The sequence below is a fragment of the Hesperophylax consimilis genome, chromosome 1, assembly GCF_061612785.1.
Source record: "Hesperophylax consimilis isolate HC1 chromosome 1, BYU_Hcon_1.0, whole genome shotgun sequence".
Classification (NCBI taxonomy): Eukaryota; Metazoa; Arthropoda; class Insecta; order Trichoptera; family Limnephilidae; genus Hesperophylax; species Hesperophylax consimilis.
Window position 1 is genome coordinate 4,086,801 of NC_142836.1, and position 24,862 is coordinate 4,111,662.

General features: G+C 32.6%; 1 pseudogene; it reads left to right on the forward strand.

Annotated features, from left to right (window-relative positions):
• Positions 1-20,938, forward strand: part of LOC149426145 (neuropeptide CCHamide-1 receptor-like) — a 197,672-nt pseudogene extending 176,734 nt beyond the window's left edge.
• Positions 20,939-24,862: the final 3,924 nt, after the last annotated feature.

Here is a 24,862-nt window from a genome sequence, read left to right on the forward strand (position 1 = left end):
CAGAGGGCCTACACCGTCCAGACGCTGAAGTATTAATACTATCAGATGATATACTCGTAGTTTTCAGTGGGAATCTGTGGTTAAGTGTGTCCAGGAGAGACAGACAAACCCGCCACTCTTGACCTGGCACGCCTCGCAGCTTATGGGCAGGCGCATCATGAACACACCTCACCTGATGAACCCGAGCACCCCTGTTAAATCATCAAACGTATCAAACCACTTGGGGTGACCTATGGCAGAGATGTTGGTTATCCAATAAATGGTTCCAGGAGCGGCGGTACCCAAATTAACCTCCCAAATTGAAGATGCTGCTCTATACTTGTTTTATGATAAGTAATTTATTTTCAGTTCCAGTGCAGAGGATGAGTACAACGCGTTTTGGCATACCTTCCGCATCGTGGGTTTCTGTCTCACTTTCATGAACAGCTGCGTCAACCCTCTGGCTCTGTACTGCGTCAGCGGGACATATCGACAGCACTTCAATAGGTAAGCCAATCAACCAAACCAACAAACAGATTAAACCAAATAAACAACCAAGCTAACCAACCAAGTTGCATACATGGCCTCAGAAAATAAATTTACGGCTTTACGGAAATAACTGACGTGTACACAGCCTAGCTCGTAGTTGTATACGATTTCTATAAAGTTTTAATTGAATTTGTGAATTGTGGTAAGCGGGGGATTAATATTTTAATAATAGAGAAATAATTTTATTATTAAGAAATTAATATAACATAATACAGCGCGGGTGATCGCAATGGATAGTGGGAAAGGGCTTTTGGGCATCTCGGTTAATTTTGTGTTTTTAATATTTCAAAGATTTTTAAAAGGGCCAACCAGTAATATCAGAACTAAAATTACACGGATTCCATATAAATAATGTTCAATATCACTGCGAGAAAAATCACAAAACATAAAATATCTCGGAGTAGTAATTTATGAAAATCTTAGTTGGGATTTACACTTCACAGGTATTACAGAAAAACTCACAAGCCTAATATATATTTCTTTAAAAATCTAAGTAATGTGATAAATAAAAAGGACATAAAAAAAGTATACTACGCATTATGTCATTGAATCGAACATGGAATTATAGGATTGGGATCTGCTATATCTAATTCCGTACATAACCAGAATACAATTCAAAAAGGCACCATAAAGACCATACAAAAAGTACCCATAAGAACGCCTTCGATTGACATATTCAATAGTTTGAATGTACGAAATGTACAACAAATATTATGCAAAAACGTACTTTTGAAACTATTCAAAAATACGGAATCCTCTACCAGACCGTATATTATTATATTAAATCGAATCAAAATAACAAAAAAAATGTTCCGATTCATAAATCCACATTCGGACAAAAAAACTATTTTTACTTCTGTAACCAAAGTACAAATGACGAATGAAAATCTGGCTGAAAGAGGTCAATGAAAAAACATCAAGAACGGCAAAGACAAATAAAATAAAACTAAATAATTAATTTTAGTCAGCTTCAATACAGGACACCCTAGTAAGGATTACTGTAATATTTTGTGTGTACAATGTTTTAAATGGAAGTTAAAAAAATATTTTAAAAAAACACACCCACATGGGAGATTCGAACGGCATTCAGAAAAAAACACAAACACATGGGAGATATGAACAGCGTTAGCACACGGATGAGGTTTTAACATTATTCTTTAGTTCAGCTAAAAACACAAACAAGTATCTAAAAATAACTAACCTAGAATCACGCCGTTTTCCCACAGTGATAGGGAGATATTAAAGACCCAAATACAAGTGTGTCTTGGTACACACTCATTCTTCGTTCACATGCATACATCATCTCATGTTATTGTAACTCCCGATTTATTATGACCCGACCTAAGTATTAGATTCACTTAATCGTTCCATGTCTTCCAATCTTCCTCGGACGTCCCCGACTTGTTTTACCATTAATTTCCATGTCATATTAACTTACAATCTTTAGTGCATTATACGATTACATTTACGCCTTGCAAGAATTTTCCGGATTACCACATTTTAATACTGTCATACACGCTTATTTTAATTTAATGTAAAATATGCCCCTATTTTTATAAAAAATAAAATCGTTTAAATAAAGCGCCATGGGTGATTTCAAATATCAAAACCTGTTTTTAATATTTTCTAATAATTTAGGATATAGAAGCGTCAGAGGATTTGAAGACATTGTTGAAGAAACTTACATCCTGGACGCCCGAGAGGCCTAATGTATCCGTGTATTTTGGATAAAGCAGAACTCTGTTAATCAGGGATCTATTTAAGAGTTTCCGTTAGTACCAATTTGGGCAAAGACAAACCCTCCGTGCTTGTATTTTATACATGGTTTATGCAAGCAAGCGTAAAATGTATTCACAAAACAAGTATAAAAGAAAATCGGCAAAATCCTGCTGGATTTTGCAGTCTTTGTCCTTTATACAAGATAATAATTATCTTTAGCGAAGGACAGATTTTACAAAGGCAGAAAAATACATCTTCTTTTAAAGGCTTTCTCCGGCACAATAAACGCGTTGAAGTACGAGTTTCCATGGTAAATTATCTTTGAGGTTATTTTCGCTCAAAACTTTGAACAAGGGCAACATTAAATATTTTTAAATGTTAAATGAATAAAAATTACTCATTTTTACGTTGCTTGAAATAGTACATTTATATTTGTATTGTTTGTTTCATAGTAATACAGCAATAATTTACTATTTAGTTATGAATTGAAAAATCTTCATACATTTCTATTTCAAATTACACGAAATTTTCGTTGAAATATAAGAGGATACCCGAAATAATTGTTCTCTACCATTTTGTAGTCGCACATTCAATGAAAGTTTCAATTTTTGCAGTATTTTATGTTCACTTTATTAAATGGGATCTTTCACGTCCACACACAAGCTAACCGAGCCATAATATATTTATACCAAGAGATGTATTATATTTTACAAAAAGTTATTGAATTCAATGTATAAAAGTGTCTAAATACAAATAGCCAATATTTTTATGAAAATTAATTTACGTGTAAAAAGTATAGTAATTCCTACAATAAATATTTTATCTCTTATGTACTCTTCTTTTTATAAATCTGCGGACGAAAATGTTCCGCATCATTTTTCCTTAATGAAAAAAAGAAAGGAGAATCAACGAACCCGCCCTTTGTTGAATGAATGTGTTCGGTTGGCGGAACAGCAAATTATTGGTTGAAATACGTGAGACCAGCTCGCGGAACACAAATAAACAACCACTGCAAAAAGCCTCATATTTCATTCAGAAACCTCTATCCCAAATATTTTGCTGCATTTATAATGAAGTAAAGCCTTACTTTATAATAAAACTTTTGAAGCTGGTTTAAAAATGTTTTCATTTTTTCATGCTCTTGACCATTATATATTTTTTTTAATTTTAAATAGTTTGTTATGACAAATCTACATGCCACTAAGCATTTTTATATCAGTCAGGTTTCATAAAATTTTTGATTTCGTTAGTAGGCACTTACCCTCTTATTAATTAGTTAGCTGTTATTGTTGCAGTAAAATAATTTAATTTTGTGAATCTGTTTCTTTATTGTGTAAACCCTAATTTCAATGACAAAACAGGAGGTTCTTTCATCAGGATACAAAGTGAATTGAAAAGGTAGACATTTTAGAATATACAATTATGCACAAACAAAAGTAAAAAGCATTGGGAGAAGGTAATTATTTATTTTGTTAAAATAGTTATGTAAAATAAACAAAAATATTCATATGCAGGGCATTCCAAAAAAAGTATTCACACTTTGCGTGATTGTAAAAAAACATATTTAAGTATATTACAGATTAAAAGCAAAAATTAAAGAAGACAGATCTATATTTTTTTAGTCGGCAGATATGTTCAAATTGATGCCTATTTTAAAACAAACGTTAATTAATTTAAATATAAATAACACAACATGTGCAATTAACATGAAATAAAATTTTGCCGTATAAAGTGAAAAAAAATAAGTATAAGTACAAAACTTAAGATTTTTTAACTATTTATAATGATAGTAATATGATATGACAATGATAATTTCGAAAAGAATTATTTGCCAATAATGCCGATCTCTACACACCCATACATAACCTTCATGATTATCAAATTACCTATCGATTATCAGAATAACCTTATTAAGAATAATCCTTATTCAGAAAAAAAAATTATATGGTTTAAGAAAAGACAAAAAAAATATGTATAATATTGATTTTAAGGTAGATTATTACAGTAGATAGAGAAATGTATAATTTTATGGTCGATGTTGTTTTAGTAAATTTACGAAAGAATTTCTTTAGGGAGTATCTTTACTAGCCGTAGATAAAAATGAGCTCGTGTATACATATCTGTATTGCGTCAGTGATATAAACCATCTAAATATGATAGGTGTGCATAGATATTACCTAAATTCTCTATTCTAGGCAGCGGAGTGTTGCATTGTGCACCCGTCGTAGTGTTCTGGCAATAGTGATAATGTTGTTTTTCTGGCAGGGATATGAAAGTTTATGAGCTGCAGCGAATCATGGCTTTGACAATTTGAACAATTCTTCAGTTACTCAAACTTAATAAATTCATTTATCGTAACAGAAAAGTGAAGCTTAGGACGGGTTGTTTCGGAGAATTTGAACAATTCATCAAATTTCAACTTTCATTTACGGGCTCTGTGAAAGTCCTATTCAAATTCTGTTATTATATCATTATAGGCTAGTTGCTTGAGAGAACTGAAATAAAAACAGAACTTAAAAATACCTTTCACAGAACTTGAAAATTAACTTTGAAATTTGAAGAATTGTTCAAGTTCTCCGAAACAACCCGTCCTTAGTTGTTCTTTCAATATATTTAGTTTATAATTTTAATGGTTGAGATTTTTGTTGTAGTGAGGAGACCATACATTAGAGTTATAATCACGCTGAATCCTCACTAGTGATGTGTACAGAAGTTTTAATGCTTTAATGTTGGTAAATTTTTTGGCCACTCTCTAGCTTTGAAATTGATGTAATTAATTGTGTAATTGAATAAAATTGCATTTTTATATTTTTTTAAATCTCATAGTTTTGCAAATAAAGGTAAAGCTTGTAATCGCTTCACAATCAACAACTTTGTCGGGAGAGTAAAACAGTCGTCCTGACTTTAATTTTCAGAACATCAGCGAACATAGGTACATCGACGTCTTTAAAAATATTACAAATCTTTTAATTTTGTGATAACTATTAGGTTCTGAATGAGATGTTTGGTTTATTTTTTTTATCATAGACTAGGATACGCAAATATGACTAATATTAGGTTTGGTATTAGTCCATACCACGCATGGAGTTTTATTATTTAGGCAAGCTGATTCGGTTCTGTAAATAAACAGCTGTATTGGAAGCCTCTGCACAGAACTCTTTTTCCAAATTAGCACCAAATATTAAACAACGAGCCTTTTCAATCATAGTACGGTCTATACTTCGGCATGCTCTACACATATATTAGCTGAGTACTTCTATTGTCACTGCTTGGGAAAGGTAGACGACTCTGCGACTGTACAACAAGTAACTTATGATTTTGTACTTACCGATGCCTTCTTGTCAATGGAAAAACCTTCAATTTCATTTTTCATTGTATTTAGATAGGTAAAGGGAAAAAATCAGAAGGAAAAACTTTTAGAAATTGAAACAATCAAATCCAGTATCAACCAAGAGGCTTAATTTAAGGTTAAGTTTACATATTTTATACCCACATTCTTTTCATGAAACTTTTTTTTATGAGAGAGTTCATTTGAATTGTTAGTTAGCATCACATGGATTGAAAAATTCTTTTAAAAATGAATGTGTTATTTTTTTATTTACTTTGCTACATTGTTCTTTGGCGACTTTTGAAACTTTGTTTATTTCCTTAAAAATGTAATAAACTCTCTCCGTAATCTGGGATGACGTTAACCACAAAGGTTGTTAAATCCTACAGGCGAATCCGAAATACAAAAGAGATTAATCGGGCTTTAACAAACAGTGGGGAAACATGATAACTAAATAAACAATGGAAACAGATATTCTAACGGAAAACTGTTTGATGAAATTGTACGCGAAACAGGGGTGGAATGAGGTATCTTTTTACGCTCCAACGTGATCTGTTAAGCGACCTACCATTGTGTCTAAAAATACTAGTTTTTGATCTTTACGTAATCATCGTAGGAGCAATGGGCATGCGGTTCAACTTATGCATAGATGGTTGATTTTGTCAATGTTCTATTACGGAAGAAATTGGACTTGCTCGCAAATAACTGACGACATTATCAGAATTGTTGACCTTGGATATAAAACACCCGGCAAAAAAAATAGAATAAGCAGGAAAAGAGATCTGGGAGATTAGGCTGACTAGGCAATAGCTTGATAACTGGCAATCATAAAAAAATTATATGCATCGTTATAACATACATCAATTTTTCATTAAATTATTAGTCCATCCATACCCGTGAAAAATCGCGATATATTTAATTTTAAAAATAAATTAATTGTTATTTTCAATAATTGCAAATAAACTTTGTTGCGTTTAAAAATTTTACACACATATAAATACAATTGGTTTACGATTAGATAACTTTGAATTTTAAGAAATTATAAAAAAAATGTTAAAGTCAATTAAATATAATAAGCAACATTGTTTGAAATATAACTATCTCTCAAATTTATTTTTACTGTGATAACTATATTGATAATACACACACATACATTTATGTTTTGTTATTTAGACATCTTAGTTACTGCTTGATTCTGTTGGTTAATTTATAAAAGATTGTATAATTGCAATAACTACCCATTTTACAATAATTTTATTTATTTTAGAAAATGGTTTTTGTTTTATAAAACTAACTAATTAATCACCGCTTATTGTAATATTTTTTGTCTGAAGAAACTTACTTGTCTATATTTTTGTCTAATCTTAGATTGGTTTTGAAACACGTTGATCTTTTTCGATTAAATAGTGAAATTAACAAAGTTATTTTTTTTTATTTAAAATCAATAAACGCATTTAAAATTAAAATAAGAATGTAAAAGTCCAAGAATCAAACCCTAATCAACTGCTTGGTATGCAACTATGCTGACCATTATAACACTAACAATTGTAAGTAAGAACAGTGGCATAAATTGATTATTCAATCAAAATTATGTATTTTTTCAATTTTAGAGTGCTCACATCATATCAAAACCGAAATAATATTTTATTTTTTATTTTATTTATTTATTTATAATGTATTACAAAAAACATGGTAAGTAACACATTATTCCCAATGAGTTGAGATAAAACTCATTACGGGAAGTACAGACACATAAAATACATTTTACAAGGATATTAGGTACACTTTTAAAAAAATACAACATATTGAAAAGGAAAAGAAAAATAAATAAAAAAGGAAAAATACATTGTTAAGAATAGAGATTTTAGAAATACTGAGAGACATCTATACACATGAAACATAGTAAACCAACATATGAAAGCGAGCGAAAATTCACTGGTTTAAAAACATTTTCAGGAAATAATCTTTAAGCGTTTTAACTAATATTTTTTTGTTAGTTACTGATTGCTTTATTTCATTAGGTAAGTAATGAAATAAATATTGTTTGTAAATGGGGGCTCTTGTTTTTTTTTCCTCTTCCGTATATTATTTAGAACGAATTATTACCTAAACTTGTTTTCACAACATGATACCTATTTCTCAAACTATTCCCCCGCCGATTTTCTTGACGAAAACATGTTCTTTAATCCAATAATCGATCTGTCAAAAACATCCACACCTTTCGTTCGGTGCCTGAATTTAAAAATGGAACAAGTTTTTATAAATCAAATCGCTCCATAACAATAAACACCTTATTCTCATTTGTTTTCTAATATATTTTCAGGTAATTAAGAAAATAACATGTGTTAAATTCAAGTTATCGTTAAAAATAAAATTTGAAATAAAACCTTTTTTTACAATAAAATCTTTATTTTTTTAAATATTAATACCGCACAAGAGTCCCAACTGCTCCCAACCATCTGTAGCCAGTGAGAAAATTCTGAATGCTGGTTTTACACAAAGGTGATGCCGAGAGTATATTCTACTACGGAATGTGCCGCAAGTATACTATATATTATTTTAAATAAATAAATTAAAATTCATCAAATAAAATGTATTGGGCACGCCGGGATTTGAACCCGCGACCTTCGATTTGCTAGTCGATAGCCGTCCCCCCGACCATGGAGGCTGTTTCTTAAGGGTGACAAAGTCAGATTTAAAAAATATTAACAAAGCCTAGTTATCTTGAATTTGCTCTAAGGCAAGTTTTAAAACAGAAATTTTCTAGTTTAACATTTGCCATATAAATTTTTTAAAAACTACTCCTAATTAACTATTTTACATTTATAATTCAATAACGTTTTCTGGGAAAAACAGAAATTCGAAAAAAAAAATTAAAAATTTTCTTTAAAGTTTCAATACAAAAACTTCTTTTATAAAAAAAATAGCTATGTTCGCCCTAAATTGTCTTTCAATTGATTATCGAAAACACTGAAGAGATACAGAAATAATATGTCTTGGGCGTGAATGGTGTTCCCAAAGTAAGGTCGATATTCCCTTATTCGTGTTAAAATGATTTTTTTTCAAATATCTCAATTCTTTCGAGTTAATCCATTACTTTTTGCCTATTTGAGCTTAGGAGTCAAAGTCTTGTTAATTAAAGGTTTCGGTGTTTTTAAATCGGGTTAACTTAATTCTGGGGAGTATCCTGTTCGGTGATCGAAAACATATTTAAAATTTGTCCAACAAAGCTTAAAAGTCCCCCTATCTAAATTCGCATCGTAATATTGATGTGCAATAATAAATCCTTTATTGAATCATACCCTAGAGACATCTTACGGTAATCAGCCGAGTCACATTTAAAATTTATGCCTAAAATTAAATACAAAATTATCCCAAACTTTATCTTCTTAGGCTTATAAGGGTCCTGAAAGACGGATCAAAAATATTTTAAATTAAGCAATTTGGTTAATATTTTGTTTTATAAGGACAGGTTGTTTCGCAGAATTTGAACAATTCACCCAACTTAATAGTTGAAATTCAAGTTCTGTGAAAGTTCCATTCAAGTTATGTTATTAACCAAGTTATTTCACCATGGACATGTTTATTTCACAGTACTTTGATAATAACATAACTTGAATGGTAGATGAAATGAAATTAAATGAACATGGACTGAAACTGTCCCCCCCCCTCACATACCCGTCCTAAATAAGTTGTCCCCTCTTTTTCTATGTGTTGTCTCTTTATTTCTATTTTTTATCTCTATCACTCATTGTTTTTATTTACTAGTTAATAATAAGTCCTGACAAAGCTTGAGAAAAGCGAAACCCGGTTGGCGATCTTTCTTAATTCAAAAATAAAAGTGGTGTATTACAAAGTGTGTTTTTTCATTTAATATCAATGATCAAATTCCGTGCAACCCGTTTTTTGTAAGAGCCGTAAATCCTAGAAGTATCAAATTTAGCCACGATAATTTAAATTATATTAAACAAACTATAGCAATTTTTTAAAAATTTATAAAAATGAATGTTTCTTTGAGTTTGTCGCCTATAGACTCAAAAACAACTGAACCGATTCCGCTGAAAATATCAAAGTTTTATGTTATAGTGTCGAGAGTGTTTAGAAAGTAGTTTGAATGATATAAGAAGTCAGAGACACCCGAGGAAGACTTGCCGCATTATCTATGCACTGCAATTAAATACGAAGGCGAATATAAGTCGATACGGTGTAGTTTTTTTAATAGTTACAATGTGGTGTAGAGTAGTTAACGATAAAACGGGTTGAGGACACCTGAGGTAGACTTAACGCATTAACTCGGCACTGAAATGAAATACGAAGACAGAAAAAGTCGATACATTGCAATTTTTTATAGTAATGATGTGGTATACAGTAGTGAATGATAAAAGTCGGTGACGCCCGAGGAAGGCATGGCACCACCGGCAAATGAAACAAAAACTTATAAACTCTAACCTTAAAACTAAAACCTTTACTCTTAACCTAAACTTTTTTCAATTCTTTAGATTAATTTTATTTTCACCCTTAAAATAGACAGTAGAATTCCCAACCTCAAAACTTTACTTCGGACCATTTATAACCCTGGGCAACGCCGGGAACATGTCAGCCAGTGTTCACAAAAATCTCTTATTCATTATTCGTGTTGTTACCCAAAATATTTAAAATTCTTTCTTTCTGATGTTCCACAAGTTTTGGAATAAACTTTATAGATTCTTGAAAATATATATTCTCAGGGTAGGTACCTACTTTTTCAATTTTGGTTGGTTATTTGCAGTGCTTCGCAAATAAAATAAAGTTTTTGTGTATATGTAGCACAAACGTATGTAGGTAGGATTCGTTTATTTAATCTTCATTATTAGAAAGTCATTTAGGAAAAAAATTTCATATTCATATTTGATTAACTAATAACATAGCAAAATCTATTATTCTTTCTTATAAATCCTAGGGAACTCGAATAACGGCGTAGCAAATAAATCTTTCTAAAATTTTCTTCCACTGATTATTCGATCTTGCTGTTTCAATTATTTTAATTGTTTCTGATTAGCATACATGGAAATATTTTTAAAGATAACATTTTCCGGGTTCTTCACAAATTATAATTACATTAGATAATGGTTGCAAAGATGAGACTTTAATGAATGGCTTCTTCACTTATGTCGTTAAGATTCCGAGTTTATTTATATTCTTCATCATCACTTTTATTGGCTGGGTGCAATTGTTATTTTCACATTGAAGAAATAAACTGACATGTGTTGTAGGCGTGTGTATCAACCCGAAGTAATGTCATTTTCCCCTTACATCGCATGTAATTGTTTTTTTCACAATGTTGAAGTTTTCGAATGTTTTTTGAAATTCTGACGTATTTGAAGCTTAATAAAGATCATATTATCAAATACTCATTCTACGAATTCAACCGCTTTCTTTTGAAGTTCGTAGCTCCCTGGGGTGATCCAAGTCTTCAAGGCGTGGGGGCGCAATATTCTCTGTTTGAATAAAACTTAATCACATAAAGTATAATCATTATTTGTGATCAAATAATTTGTATCAGAATAACACTTAATCTTAAAAAAATACAGTCACAAAAAGAGGAAATATAAAATTCTTAGGAAATTCTCTCATTCGGAACAAAGTGGAACAAATATTGAACAGTCGATGAAAATTTAATATTATAATGCGTTTGGTAGATTTTTCTATTTGTGTTTTATTAATCTCTTCACAAATAAGTTTTCCAGTTAGCATATATATCGTTTTGTGTGTTTTATTAAGAATATTGTATCCTTATTATTTGTTCCTAGAAGCGTTGAATGTTTGTAGGATGGTAGGTACCTACTTCCAATATCAAATATTAATCAAGCACCAATAAAATTTGTTAACAAGAACATGAGATGCTAACTATATGCAGGATAACTTACTAAATAAGCCGTTTCCTGGAAGGGGTAGGCAGAAAGGATAGACATCCACACAACTATATCTCGGCGCACACTCATTGCTTCATACTCTTCTATTATTATGATACTTGTTATGGCGAATGAAGATTATTATTTAAATAATATAGAGCTGTGCTTGTCAAACTTAGAGTCGCGTTTCACTTAAGTGACCCAAAACTAAAATATTTAACAAAAAATTAAAGAAATAAATACATCAAAATTTGCGTGCATTTCGATTATTTTAATATTTAGCCATATTTTCTCGGTCATGGAAAAGCAAATTGTAGCGTTAATTTTATTTGAAAATCTCTTAGCGTGACATCTTTAAGATATGGACGGAAAAATTGCATTAAAAAAAATCTATTTCTGTAGTCACCTGAAGATCTAGCACGAACGGTAAAAGCCCACCAATGCGGAATTGACAAAATCCGTCATCTATGGTCATTTGGCGATATTTGCGAGCACGGTCAGAAAATGATTCTGACAGTCGGTAGACAAAAGCCGCTACTCTTAACGCGGCCTCCAAGGTTTCGGATAAGCTGTCAATATGGACAACTTTTATGAATATGTTATGCCAAATTACTGGCTTATTATTTGATGGAAATGAACTAATTAAGCTCTTAGAACTGGAAGAAATCATATATACGATCCATACACTTAATGAATTGATCAAGTACATGCGGACTGCCAATGCATAGTAAAGTTAATATTTTATTTTGACATTGACAATTTTTAAGTTTTACGTAGCCGACTGACGTTCAGGAATGTCAATTCATAGAGAGATGCGTTCGTGTTGCCAGCGTATATCGAATTCTGATTAACTGCATTATCAGCATCGGTCTGGATATCAACAGCGGGACCGTGCTCGGGAAATCAGTATTAAATCATCTGTAGTTAAGCCTATCAATCCGATATTGTAAAATTACGCTTTTATTTCATAATAATGTAATGCTTCTGACCAAAGGCTACAATGACTTAGGTCTTGTAGTCAACCTCACGATATTTTTTGAGACTATTTATTTATTATTTTTAATCTATTTTCATAATTTCTTTAACATTTTTCAAGGCAAATAGATCGTAATCATGAAAGAACAAAACAATAAATAATCAAACAACTATATAATTACGTTGTTCTTCTCAAGTTCCTACGTTTATTAAGTAGGTACCAGAACATAAGTACATACAATTTAATTAAGACTTTTCAGTGTGCTCTTTGAAGATTTTTGAACTAGTGATGTTTAGTGCGACTCGCTAACTTTCCTAAATACCTTTTAAGCCTTTAACCCATTACCTCCATGACGATGTCTATAGGCATCAAAAAAATAGATGAAAAGTATGATTTCTTTTCACTGTGAATAAAGCTAAATCACACCAAGTTGTTATGCAGCATTTACAGATTGGTATGTTAGCTTTCAATAATTAACAAAGTTTAATAAATTTTATTAATTATTCTATTTTTAATATTTTTTTTACTAAAGCCCTGAAAACAGACCCATTTTGAAAAAAAAAAAAATTTAAAACGGAAAAAAATAAAACATGTGTGAATCACATATTGTTATCAAAAGATGAAATAGTCGACAACACTGTTTCAACATAGTATTATATGCATAAGATGACCGCTGGATGTCACTGAAATCAGGTGATGCCTGCGCGCAACGTTTGGAGGTTAGCTGTGACAGTGTTTTCATATGTTTTTGGTTAGCTTGCCTTCAAATAATACGGTTTTGTTGTGTTTTTATGGGTGATTTTTACTAAAAATAATAGTTAGTCTGCAGTTTACGGATATTTTTAAACAGAGAATTTCGATGAACAGACGGACTAAGAGCTGATTGACGATGATTTGATGGCATATCACGACTTGACTGGAATCAGCCTTCGACATCCTCTGGTGCGAGTCATAATACCTTGCGAATATCTATTTCAAATACACCACCAGCCAAAATATTAAAACTACAGTAAACTGTTGCGTTTCTGAACCGCTGAATGTGGTGCATAAAGATATGTACGAAAAGCTGAAGTCTTATAATGCTTTTCAAGTGTTTTCATTATTCTTTGATGACGAAGTGATTCAGTTTATTCTTGAGAGGATGATCAAATACGCTCGATTTAAAACCAATACCGAATTCCAGTAAGATATATACGAATTGAAGCGTTTTCTTGGTTTCTGTGTTGACCGGCTACAATACATTGCCATCTACCACAGATTATTATTCGTCTGACCCGACCTTGGGTGTAAGCGTCATCAAAAAAGGAACCAACGTCCACATTTCGAGCTTATAAAGCGCTTTATACATTTTTGCGAAAACAACAATCTAGATATAACCAACAGAATGGCTAAGGTATGATAATGACTAACGTTCCATCTTTATTTGTATTTGATGTTTTTGCACACAAACTTTTCATCGACGAGCAAATGGTGCCATATTTCGGTCGACATTATTGCAAGATGTACATTAAGAATAAGCCAATCAAAGTTGACTACGAGATTTGGTGTCTTGCTTCCTCCGAAGGCTACCTGTTTCCAAGCAATGTCATATTCCTGAGCATCTGATACATATGACCCCGTATTAGGTCAAAGATTATCCTTCGTACTGACTATGATGGAATATATAGAGTTCCCCGCACGCCATGAGTTATTTCTGGACAATTTCTTCACATCTCACCATTTGATGTGTATCCTGAAGGATAAGAGAATGTGCGCTACTGGCATATGTAAGCCAGTTCGCTTCCCTAACCTTGAAGCTTCAGGCAAGTTGAAAACAGGAAAGTAATTGCCTAAAGGTAACATTTTCTTCTATATTTCCCTTGCGCATAGCGAACATTTACCTAGCAGGTGAATTTGATGCGGTGGTAGACGTAGAAAGCCAAATCCTCGTATGCCGTTGGTTAGGACAACCGTGAAGTAACAGTGGCCATGAACTATGATCGAATGGAGCCAGTAAGTCAAGTGCAGAGTTGGCAGAAATTGAAGAAAGACAAAAAAGGCAAAGTTTTGAAGGAAGCATGCAAAAAAAAATCGGTTGCCCAGCGTGCCAACACGAAATTATAATTTGGGAATGGGTGGGGTAGACCTCCATGATAATGGTATACAAAATTATCGGGTTAAAATTCGGTGAAAGAAGTGGTACTGGCCTTTATTTGCATCTTGCCTGAGCAGCACTTTTTTAAATGGATGGAAGTTGCTATGCTTCTTTAGGAAGTACGAGCATGATATGGGAAACCAGATGACTAGGCGACAGAGAAAACCTTCCCAGAAGGCATTCCGTGTGGAGGTTACCCGTACTATTTTATTGTCTTTTCCAAATCAGGTCAATGCCGAATTCGTTGATTCTCGTGTGAAGGAAGAAGGCCATGACGCAGAAGATGGGAATCGTGTGACATATCGTGGCGAATCTCGAATTCGTTGTGCTCTATGTAAAAAAAATCCAGCAGTCTATCGATGCCGGGCCTGCGACCGCGCCCTTCATTTTGACTGCTTCGAACGGTATCACTTAGAGAATAATTTGGTTAGATTTGGTTAGTTTTCCTCATTCTAGAAGGTTTTTTCTAATATTGAATTTTTTGTTATTTTGTGTATTTTCCATTTATAAATTGTATTTTCATTGAATTATAAACAATGGCAACTATTTATTTTAAATTATCAATATAAATCATACAGTTTACTGCATTTTACCAATACTTGACGTAAATTTTGCTTAGGGGGGTTACCTCCAAGCGTTGCGTTTAGGCATCAATTTTCTAGACGCTCCGGTGAGAGGGTGGGCGGGCGGAAAATTCTAAAACTGATTTTGGGCTCTCCTTTAAGTCTATACTATCGGGTTATAATGATGATTCAAGTTTATAAAAATAAAAATAAAATCATGGAGGTAATGGGTTAAAGGGATTGTTGAGTAAGAACTGCTCAGGGGTTTGAAAAAGAAGACTAGTCTGGACGAGTCTATTTTTATAATTTTGTGCAAGTTTAAAAAAAATTAGGCCAGAGTTCTTATCCTCACTTTTTTTAGATTAAACGCTCTGATAAAAAATATTTCCCTCAGGCACTTTGTCATCTTTGGGGATGCTGTGTGTGGAGTCTTTTTAATGAAAGGAAGGAGAGGCAGTTCTGGAAAGGAAAATGGGATGAGGGTTTGGTAGGAATCTAGGAAGTAGTGTGTCCAGGAGTTACAGACATATGAATATATTCGTCCCACTACGGCGCAAGGCGATGGGGTCATATAGGTCATGATAGGTCAAAGGGTCTTAGTTAACCAGCCCCTCCCCATCCGGAACGCCACGCAGCCAGTGGGTAGACAAATCATGAACACACCTCACCCGATGAACCCGGGAACCCCTACTAAATCACCAAACGTAGCCAACCACTTTGGAGTGACTTATGGCAGGGGTTTTGGTTATCCAATAAATGGTTCCCTTGGCAGCGGTTCCCAAACCCGCCTCCCGAGTAACCTGCACTATTTAAGCGCATGTCGGAACCCGCACATATCACATTTTAATTATTAATCGTTATCATAATATTACAACATATTATATTTAAGTTTTTGTTTGTTTTTTTTAGTGATATACTACATAGTACATAGTATAAACATACTATTAGATTATTATTTCCCACCAAGCACAGGGTAAGGGTATGATTATGTTTTTGAAATCATCTACCTACTTGAATTTCGATTCTGTTTTTGAGAATGATTGAATGCTAATCTTGGAAGTAGAAATTTATCCGCTAAAATCCGAACAAACTATAACACGGCAGATAGGCTGGTTGTCGATGACAATGCATTCTATCAATTTCTTATGCTAATCACGCGTACACACTAAGACATAGAGGTACGCATTTTTCTGAAATTGGATTATATTACAGTAGTTAATAAACTAAATATATGTCGTTCCTACCCAATCCGGATTGGAATTAGCGGTTAACTCCTGTACCTGTAAATACCAGTGAGACTATGGCATCCCCAATTATTATGGTATGTGGAAGGAGATGGGGAAGAGGAAGGTTAGGAAGTACTTGGTCACCAAACAGGATCAAAGCAATTTTAAGCAACGTTTCAATTCAGAATGGTGGTGTTATACCATGGCGATTCTAAGAGTAATATTTTAAATGAGTTAGTTGTGTAATAACACAAACCATACAAATAAATTTGACTTGCGCACGCCGGGATTTGAACTCGCAACTAAGTACATCTATTACAGTTAAACAACATTGTTTTTTACCGGCTGTTGATTTGTTAAAGGCTATTTTTCTAACAAAATTTTGCGGATCATGCGAGATTGAAGAGTTTGTGGGATTGAAATCCTTACATATATAATACAAATAGGTGTATTTGTAAAAAAATATAAAATAGGTATAGTTTTTAAGTTGTGTCGGTTTCAAGACTCCGTAGATATATTGCATCAAAGACCGCAGCAATAAATATCTAGAACGATATAGTTGAACCATTATATTCATGGCGGGAAGACATCATCGAAACGGACACAAGCAAATAAACTGCTCCTTGGGGGATTTGAACGTCAAGAGAGATTAAGTGTATTTGATTCATTGTTATGGGTCATAACCATTTTTAGACTTGCTCTCATTTAATTGCTTATATTTTCCTTCCAAGCAAAACTTTATGACGCGTTGCAGAAATAGTTGGTTGTTATTGCCCAGTGCTATCTGCAGTTATATCTTGGATGGGTGAATGTTAGAAAATGTAATTATGTTTCATGGAGCATATGACCTTAATTGTATCTTAATTAATTAATAATGTAATTGCCTTCACATTAATTACTGTACTGTAGAAGAAAAGTGCAATGAAGAAAGCATTTTTTAATTGTTTGTCAGAAGCCGTAAGGAAATAGCCCTTAGCGTAACTCAAGACGCAATAAATTATTATGATAATTTTTGAGCTATCTGTATGAGATTTTTTTATTCGTGTATTACCCTTAAAGCTATATTTATAAACAAGCTATAAGCTGAGTTATACGTTCTATATCCTTCATTAAAATGCAGCTTGTAAAATCGCAAGGGTTATCCCAATATATAAAGGGAATTTGAAAACTCAAACATCAAACTACAGGCCCATTTCTGTCCTACCAATTCTATCAAAAATATACGAAAGAGTAATATACGATAGGCTAAACAACATTCTGAAAAAAAAATCATTTCTGTATGCCAAACAATACGGTTTCAGAAAAAAAGTATAACACTCTTTCTGCAACTAATGATCTTATAAATAAACTTAGAACTAGCATAGATAATAGAAACTATCCAGTCCCATCTAAATTATTTAATAGAAATATGGGGAAACACATACATTACATACCTAAATAATTTACAAACAATACAGAACAAAGTTATTAAAAAACTCTTCAATAATAACCCGCACACTCAACAAAAAAACTATATCAGGAAATGAAACTCTTGAAAATAAGAAAATTGTACAAATACAACATATGCCTCCTAATCTACAAATACAAATATACATTATACTAGGCAACATAACAAATTGTACACACATACTGTAAGGACTGAAACTGGTAAAAGAGGCATTGGCCACGAGGGTGTAGGTACAAATATACAATCTCCTTCCAGATAACCAACGGAGAGTATAAATGTATTTAAAAAAACTTTTTAATCTTAAGTTATCAGAACAAAATTAGAAAACTACTTGTATGTACTTATTTAAGTTAAGAAAGTGAAATTTCTTAAATAAAATTCCTTTAACCTAATAAATAAAGCTTTTCTGAAAGAAAAAAGTGTAAAGCGTAGAAATAATTTTATTAAATAGGTAATTATCTTAGTTTATTCCATTTACCCACGACAAATGCAATGTTTAAACGATTTTAACCACAATAACGAAATAAATCAGTTTTTATTTTTATAACATATGGATTTTCTTTTCAATCTTTTCGTGTCTTGTTGCGAACAAAATCAACGAATTAATTTGACAACTCTTGTGACCCAAATAGAACTAAACCCATATCAAAATTGGAAGGAATTATGACATTCGAATTACGTGAAAAATTAATCTGGATCCATTGATGTATTATTTTTAGATAAGGCATGAAGTAAAAAAATATATTCCGCTTTTTTACCTCCAACTGACCTCCAACTCTCCAAACGCTCTAACTAAAACTACCGAATACGGTCTACGCGCACCGCTTATCGCGTTGTAATAGTAGACAAAATTTTGTAGTATGTCTGGATTCCTTCAGCGTGACACCTACTTAGAACGGAAGAATTTGTCGTTGTTTTATTTATTTTTTGCTGACTTATTGTGAATTCATCTTTGTTCTAATGATACTATTAGAGGTAACAATCATTTGTCTTCTGGCAGTTTCCTATGACAATATTTCCTAATTTAATGCTTAAATTGTGATTATGTTGCATTAAAACAGGTATCTACTTTGCTGGATGAGGGGACGCAATGGGACCACAAGGGATTGCCGAGGAACTTCCGTCTCTCTTTCAGTTGCTTTTAAGCATAATGCCACGCCATTCCGAGGGATGGCGCTAACGGAATTTAAAAGGTAAGCGCCTTCGCTAAATTTTATATTTTCCCGATATTATTGCTAAAAGAAATAAGATAGCAGCGACATCTCTTGCAAATATTTCAAAGCTGTGTCAAAAAAGGTTTAAAACAATAATTTATTGCTGAAATTCAAATGTTATAGTCTGATATCAGTGCGTCGAAAAATAAAATGGGAATTGGAACCGCAATGCAGTTGACCCGTAGATATATTTTCAGCAGCTGTATAAACTAAAATATTTTTTTGATTATCTATATGTTGAATAACAGAATCAGGCGTGTTTTTATAATTTTAGAGCACACTTTGCGATTTTACTTAATTACTTTTTTAACTTGACTTCTAAATAGAAATTATGTTCAAAAACAGCATTAATATTTTGTGTTTAAGAGAAGAATGTAGTAATATACTTTCTTTAGTATATTTTTTTTAAATGTGAAACAGCACAAGAGTCCCAACTGCTCCCAACCGTCTGAAGTCAGTGAGACTATGGCATCCCCAAAATATTTGAGGGTGAAGGTAATGGGGAGGGAAGAAGATGGGGAACAAGAAGGTGGGGAAGTACCTGGCTATTCAGATCTGTTGCCAAACACGGCCTAAGCCATTTCAAGCAAAGTTTCATTTACGAATGTTACGTCTTACACCAGGGCGATACTGAGAGTATCTTCCACACTGGAATATATATAACATACTATATCAATAACTAATATATATACCACTAATAAAACTTCTTCATTTAAATTCTAAATACTTTATTGATTCTTCTCCATCAATATCAATCTAAATTTTATATTTCACTAACATGTCTCTATTGAAACATTCAGAAAGAAGAATAAGCACAGATTTAATACTGTTTAAGAATACTACATTTTAAAATTGACTGTCCCGAATTACTTCAATGTATCAATATCCATGTTCCCAAAAAATCATGCCGACATTTCTTACCTTTTTACTTCAATAACACTAGGACACTAGCTTACCAAAATTCTCCGATTCCGAGACTTCACAATCTCGTAAACAAATATTCTGATCTGGGTAATATATTTAATTTGAAAACTAATCAGTATAAATGTTGTATATTCTATCACTTTTATTCTTCTAGACACAAATAGACCTATATACCCATATAAATTCTCCGTTTCTACTGTTTTGTTTTGTTGAATCTTTTAAATTCAATTATATGCGTGAGGATTCATTTTTGCCATTATGTTTACATTTTTCTTTATTGTATTAATTTTTAAGTGTTTACTCTGGTACAAAATTCTTGTATTTTTTAAAGAAAAGCCCACTAGGGCGTGTAATAAATAAATAAATAAAACTTAACACTTCTAATGAAAAAATATTTTCACTGTGCAATCTTATCACATACTTCAGAAGAGGTAATGCCTAGTAAAGCACGTAATGTAAAACATAAAATTAATTACTAATATTGTTGTTTTCTTTTTTGTATGAAAATGAAAATATATATGAGTTGTTATCGCGTTTGGGCCCCCCAGGCGTCGTACGTTCAATTTCTCGGCTGGCTATGTCCTCCATCACGACACGAGAAACATTTTCCGCTTACTGTGGGTCGTAGTAAAAGATTTTCAAATATTGTCAGGTTATTCGTAATCAAGGAAAATTCGTCTTTCTTTTAAAAAAAAACATGTGTCGTTTGAATTTCAGAATTACAGGTCTTCGGTGATTAGCTTTGCAAAGGTAATGTTGTAGAATGAAGTGAAACTCAAATAAAAGCATTAGAAAATAAATTTGAAGCCCCTAATATTTGCATGTCGTCGTATAACGAAGACTTACAGTGCATACTGATTAATGTGTATTGGCGAGAAGTTTTTAAATGTTTATTATGTCTTTTTTCAGAGAGCAGACGGAGAGGGCCACCATTAGTGGACGCAACGGGCGCTTGGACGAGCAGAAGAGATCCTCGGGAAACATGTGAGGTCCCTCCTTCAGCTGGCAGGAGTATGACTGAAGCTGGAGTCACACTCACAGCATCAGCGGTGTCATCACATGGCCTGTCAACTGACAACTGACTTTCTAAGTGATACGAAAAATACTAGTGATCATCTAAAAACTTTGTGAATAGGGAAATCACCACAAATATTACAATGCTTGTTGTAACATTTGAGTTAATTTCTAAAATAATTTTTGAATAACCGTAATTTATATCGACGGAAAAAATTTGAATGTTTTCACCCAACTTCCCATCATAATGTTTCTTCCCAGGTGTAGGCAGAGAGAATGGATATGGATCTGCACACCTTTCTTGCTTTATTCACATTCATACATCGTCTTATACATACTCTTCTATTATTCTGACTCTTGACATGGTCCAACTCAAATAGTGTTTCTACGATAGTCTTACGTACATGTCCAAACTAAGTGTTCCTTTCGTAATCTTAGCTGATGCTTTTCATTATTTTTGGAACTCAATATTTTTAATTTCCAATGATCTCCGGAACAAGTTGTTCCGATACTATCACTTGGGAATACCATTAATATTCTGAAATCTGTACTAAAACTTAGTTTTCAAATCGGAATTTACACAAAAATTAATTTGGTGTGCCTTTGAAAATAAATGTTATTAGAATGATAAAAATAGCAAATAATTTCTAATGTAAGTCTCAGCAGGTTAGCTCATCCTGATAGTAGGGGGATTACATTTATTTTTGTTAAATTTATTCAATAAGGTCATAAAAGGTTTTTTTTTGCTCTATTCTCAGCCAATAATGTTTACAATTTTTTCTGTCTTTAAAACATTATATTTTAAACGAACAGATGCAGTCGTGTTAAAGGAGATATCCCTTTTGATACGGTCTTACCATGCCAATTACATAAAATTACTGTCAGATCTAGTTTACATGCTTTCCTAATATCTTTGATGCTTTCGTTGAAATTATTTTTTTTGCGAAGTGTAAATAATCCAACAATTATTACTATTAATTTTTTCATGGGACTGGTACACGTTCGCATAATGCATTGGACTAACATTGACGCCAACTGGCCAATGGGCCAACATTGGCCGTTTAAAACGGTCATGTCGTTAATCAGGGTGACCGGCCAACGTTGGCGGCCAACGAATGCAACGGCCAAGTGTTCTGTACACGTTGGGCTAGTGCGTTGGAATTGGGCGCATTTAGCGAACGCGTACATAAAATGACAAAACTCATTGCTCGAAGTAAAAAACACACAAACACTGCAAATAATAAATCAATATTCGCTATATTTTGCTCACTTTTGTCAAATACCCTAGAATATTAATAATATGCCCAGCTCCAGTAAAATATTGGCAGCATTTACTTGTATTGGCTGACAACTTTTACCTCTTGAGGTAAAGTGTGGCATTGTCCTACCTTCCCAACAATTTCGGCAAATAATTGAGTTTATATAGCACCCGCTGGCGGTGTAGGCTTATGACTGTTAATACAAACTTAATAGCAGCTTTTAGATATATGTTATTTATCTTAATTATGAACAAAAAAGCAGTATGGTCGGACATAGGTTACCTAGTAAATTTTTCCTGTCGATTTCCATAATGAAATTTAATAACTAAAATAAATAAATATTTCACAAAAACATCATTAAAATGTATGAAAGAAAACCAAGCCGAATGACTCACGCCGCTAGAAGGCACTAGTGGAGCATACTGCCATTAGAATTTATAGGACATGTCAGAAGTTGGAGATTTTTATAATTATTCTTGTTTGTTATTGGTATTTGTAATTATTCGTGTTTGCTATTGGTACTATTTATTGGTACCTTTCAATTCATATCAGTTATATTGATACTAAGTAAGTCATCATGTTTCTAACGATATTTTTAGGCGTATCTAAACGTGATATAAAAACACATTTAGAACTTTAATATATTGATTGTATTTGTAAGTTCGTCCATGTAAAAATGTTTATTTATTTTTGACTTAAAAGTGTTATAAAATAAGTTTAATTCGTGTCGTCTAATATTCTTGTGTATTTTAATGCGGTTAATATAACTGGAAATTAAAGATATTTTAAATAATATAATAATATTATTATACGAATTCAATAAAGGGTAATCAACATGTTAGATTGTTAAGATATATTATTAGGATGATGCGTTTATATGGCAGATAATTTGGAAATCTCTAAATAGATGGCGCTGGTGTGGTTGGAAAACATGTGCATGATGTGAAAACTGTGATACGGATTACGAGATATTGTTTTAAGGATTTAAAGCCATTAAAAAAAAATATTCATAATTATGGTGGATGGAGTGCAGGGAGTTATTGAAAAAAATAATCGAGAAATAGTAAGTACATAGTGATAGTACGAGAGCCCACGACCAAAACCATGTCTCATAGCAATACTGCAAAAACCCTATAAAATCGTTAGATTGTATGATTCCGAACCCGACTAGGTGTGTAGTAACGGTCGAAAGTGTAGCAACTGCGTGGGAGGCCATTTCTGCTGTGTCAAAAAAAAAAGACAGTCGGTATTATAGCAATATGTCTGATAGTGAAAATGTACATAGATTTTATAATTGTATTACGAAAAAGTTTGTTTTCAGACATTTTGCGCGTAGCATATAGCCTGAGCGCATTTTTGAAAATGTCAACAAATTTAGCCGACCTGTATCATAGCAATACGGATAATTTTTTTTTTCAACTTTTCGTATTGCTGCCATGATTACCAAAAACCTGTTTTCAGACACTTTAAGTGTAGCATATACTCCCAAAAACGAAAATAACGTTTCGGAGTCGCCTGGCCGACGCCTCTGTTAAATGTTTTTTTTAAATTTACAGCCTTCATAGATATTCAAGAATCTCCCTTGTCTATTATATGTACTTTGACAGATGACAGATGTCATTACTTATTTCTTTTGTAAAAGTTACTCAAGTGTGCTTTAAATAAAACCAAAACTATCAAATCAATCAGTATTTAATTTCAACAGCCTCAGAAAATTCAAGATGCCTCAATACGATTTTTAAATGATATCTGAGTATCGAAAAGTTGTCTGATAGAGAAGGTGCTACACTTAATTTGTCTGATATAAATTTTTTGCACATGTGGACAACTTATTTTATCATGTCCAACAATTTTCAGACATATTGCTATGATACCGATCGGTAAAATTTGTTAACATTTTCAAAACGGTCTCAAAATTTAATGCGTTCACATTTCCGTCTGAAAATTGTTTTGTTCGCATCAAATAACCAAAATTTACTAATAAAAAAGATTTTCAGACGTATTGCTATGAGACATTTTTTTTGTCTCATTTTAAATTTTTTTAAGTGATTTTACGGGTTTGCGCTACACCACTAACGTCTGAAAAATATGTTTCCGGTATCTCAGAACTATCATTCAACTACAGTCTGCAAATCAGACATATTGCTATGATGCAGTTCGGTAAAATTCTTTGACAATTTTGAAAATTCGGTCAGATCAAACGCTACGCGGAAAATGTCTGATATTGGTATTTTCGAGTTCAGGATAATCGTATCTATCGATTTGATGCGGTTTTGGCCGTATTGCTATGAGACAAAAATTTTGGTCGTGGGCTCTCGTACTATGAGTAATTGGGAAACGTTGAGGCGTGGTGTGACCTATTTCAGATGGTTTTCCTATGTACGAATACTGACAGAATAATTTAAGAAATACCTTTTTTTCAGATTAGTGGCTTGTGACAGAGAAAGCAATTTTCAGACGATATGCTATGCGAAAATGTTGAAAAGAAATCGTGATTATTTATTTTTCCATTGCTATTAAAATAACTGTGTGTTCAAAGTAGACTATACTTACGATTGTACCAGATTTCAAGGGCATCACATAGTCAATGTATTTTTAATCAGTCCACTTTTTTTTCAAAAACTATTATCACTTGGAAA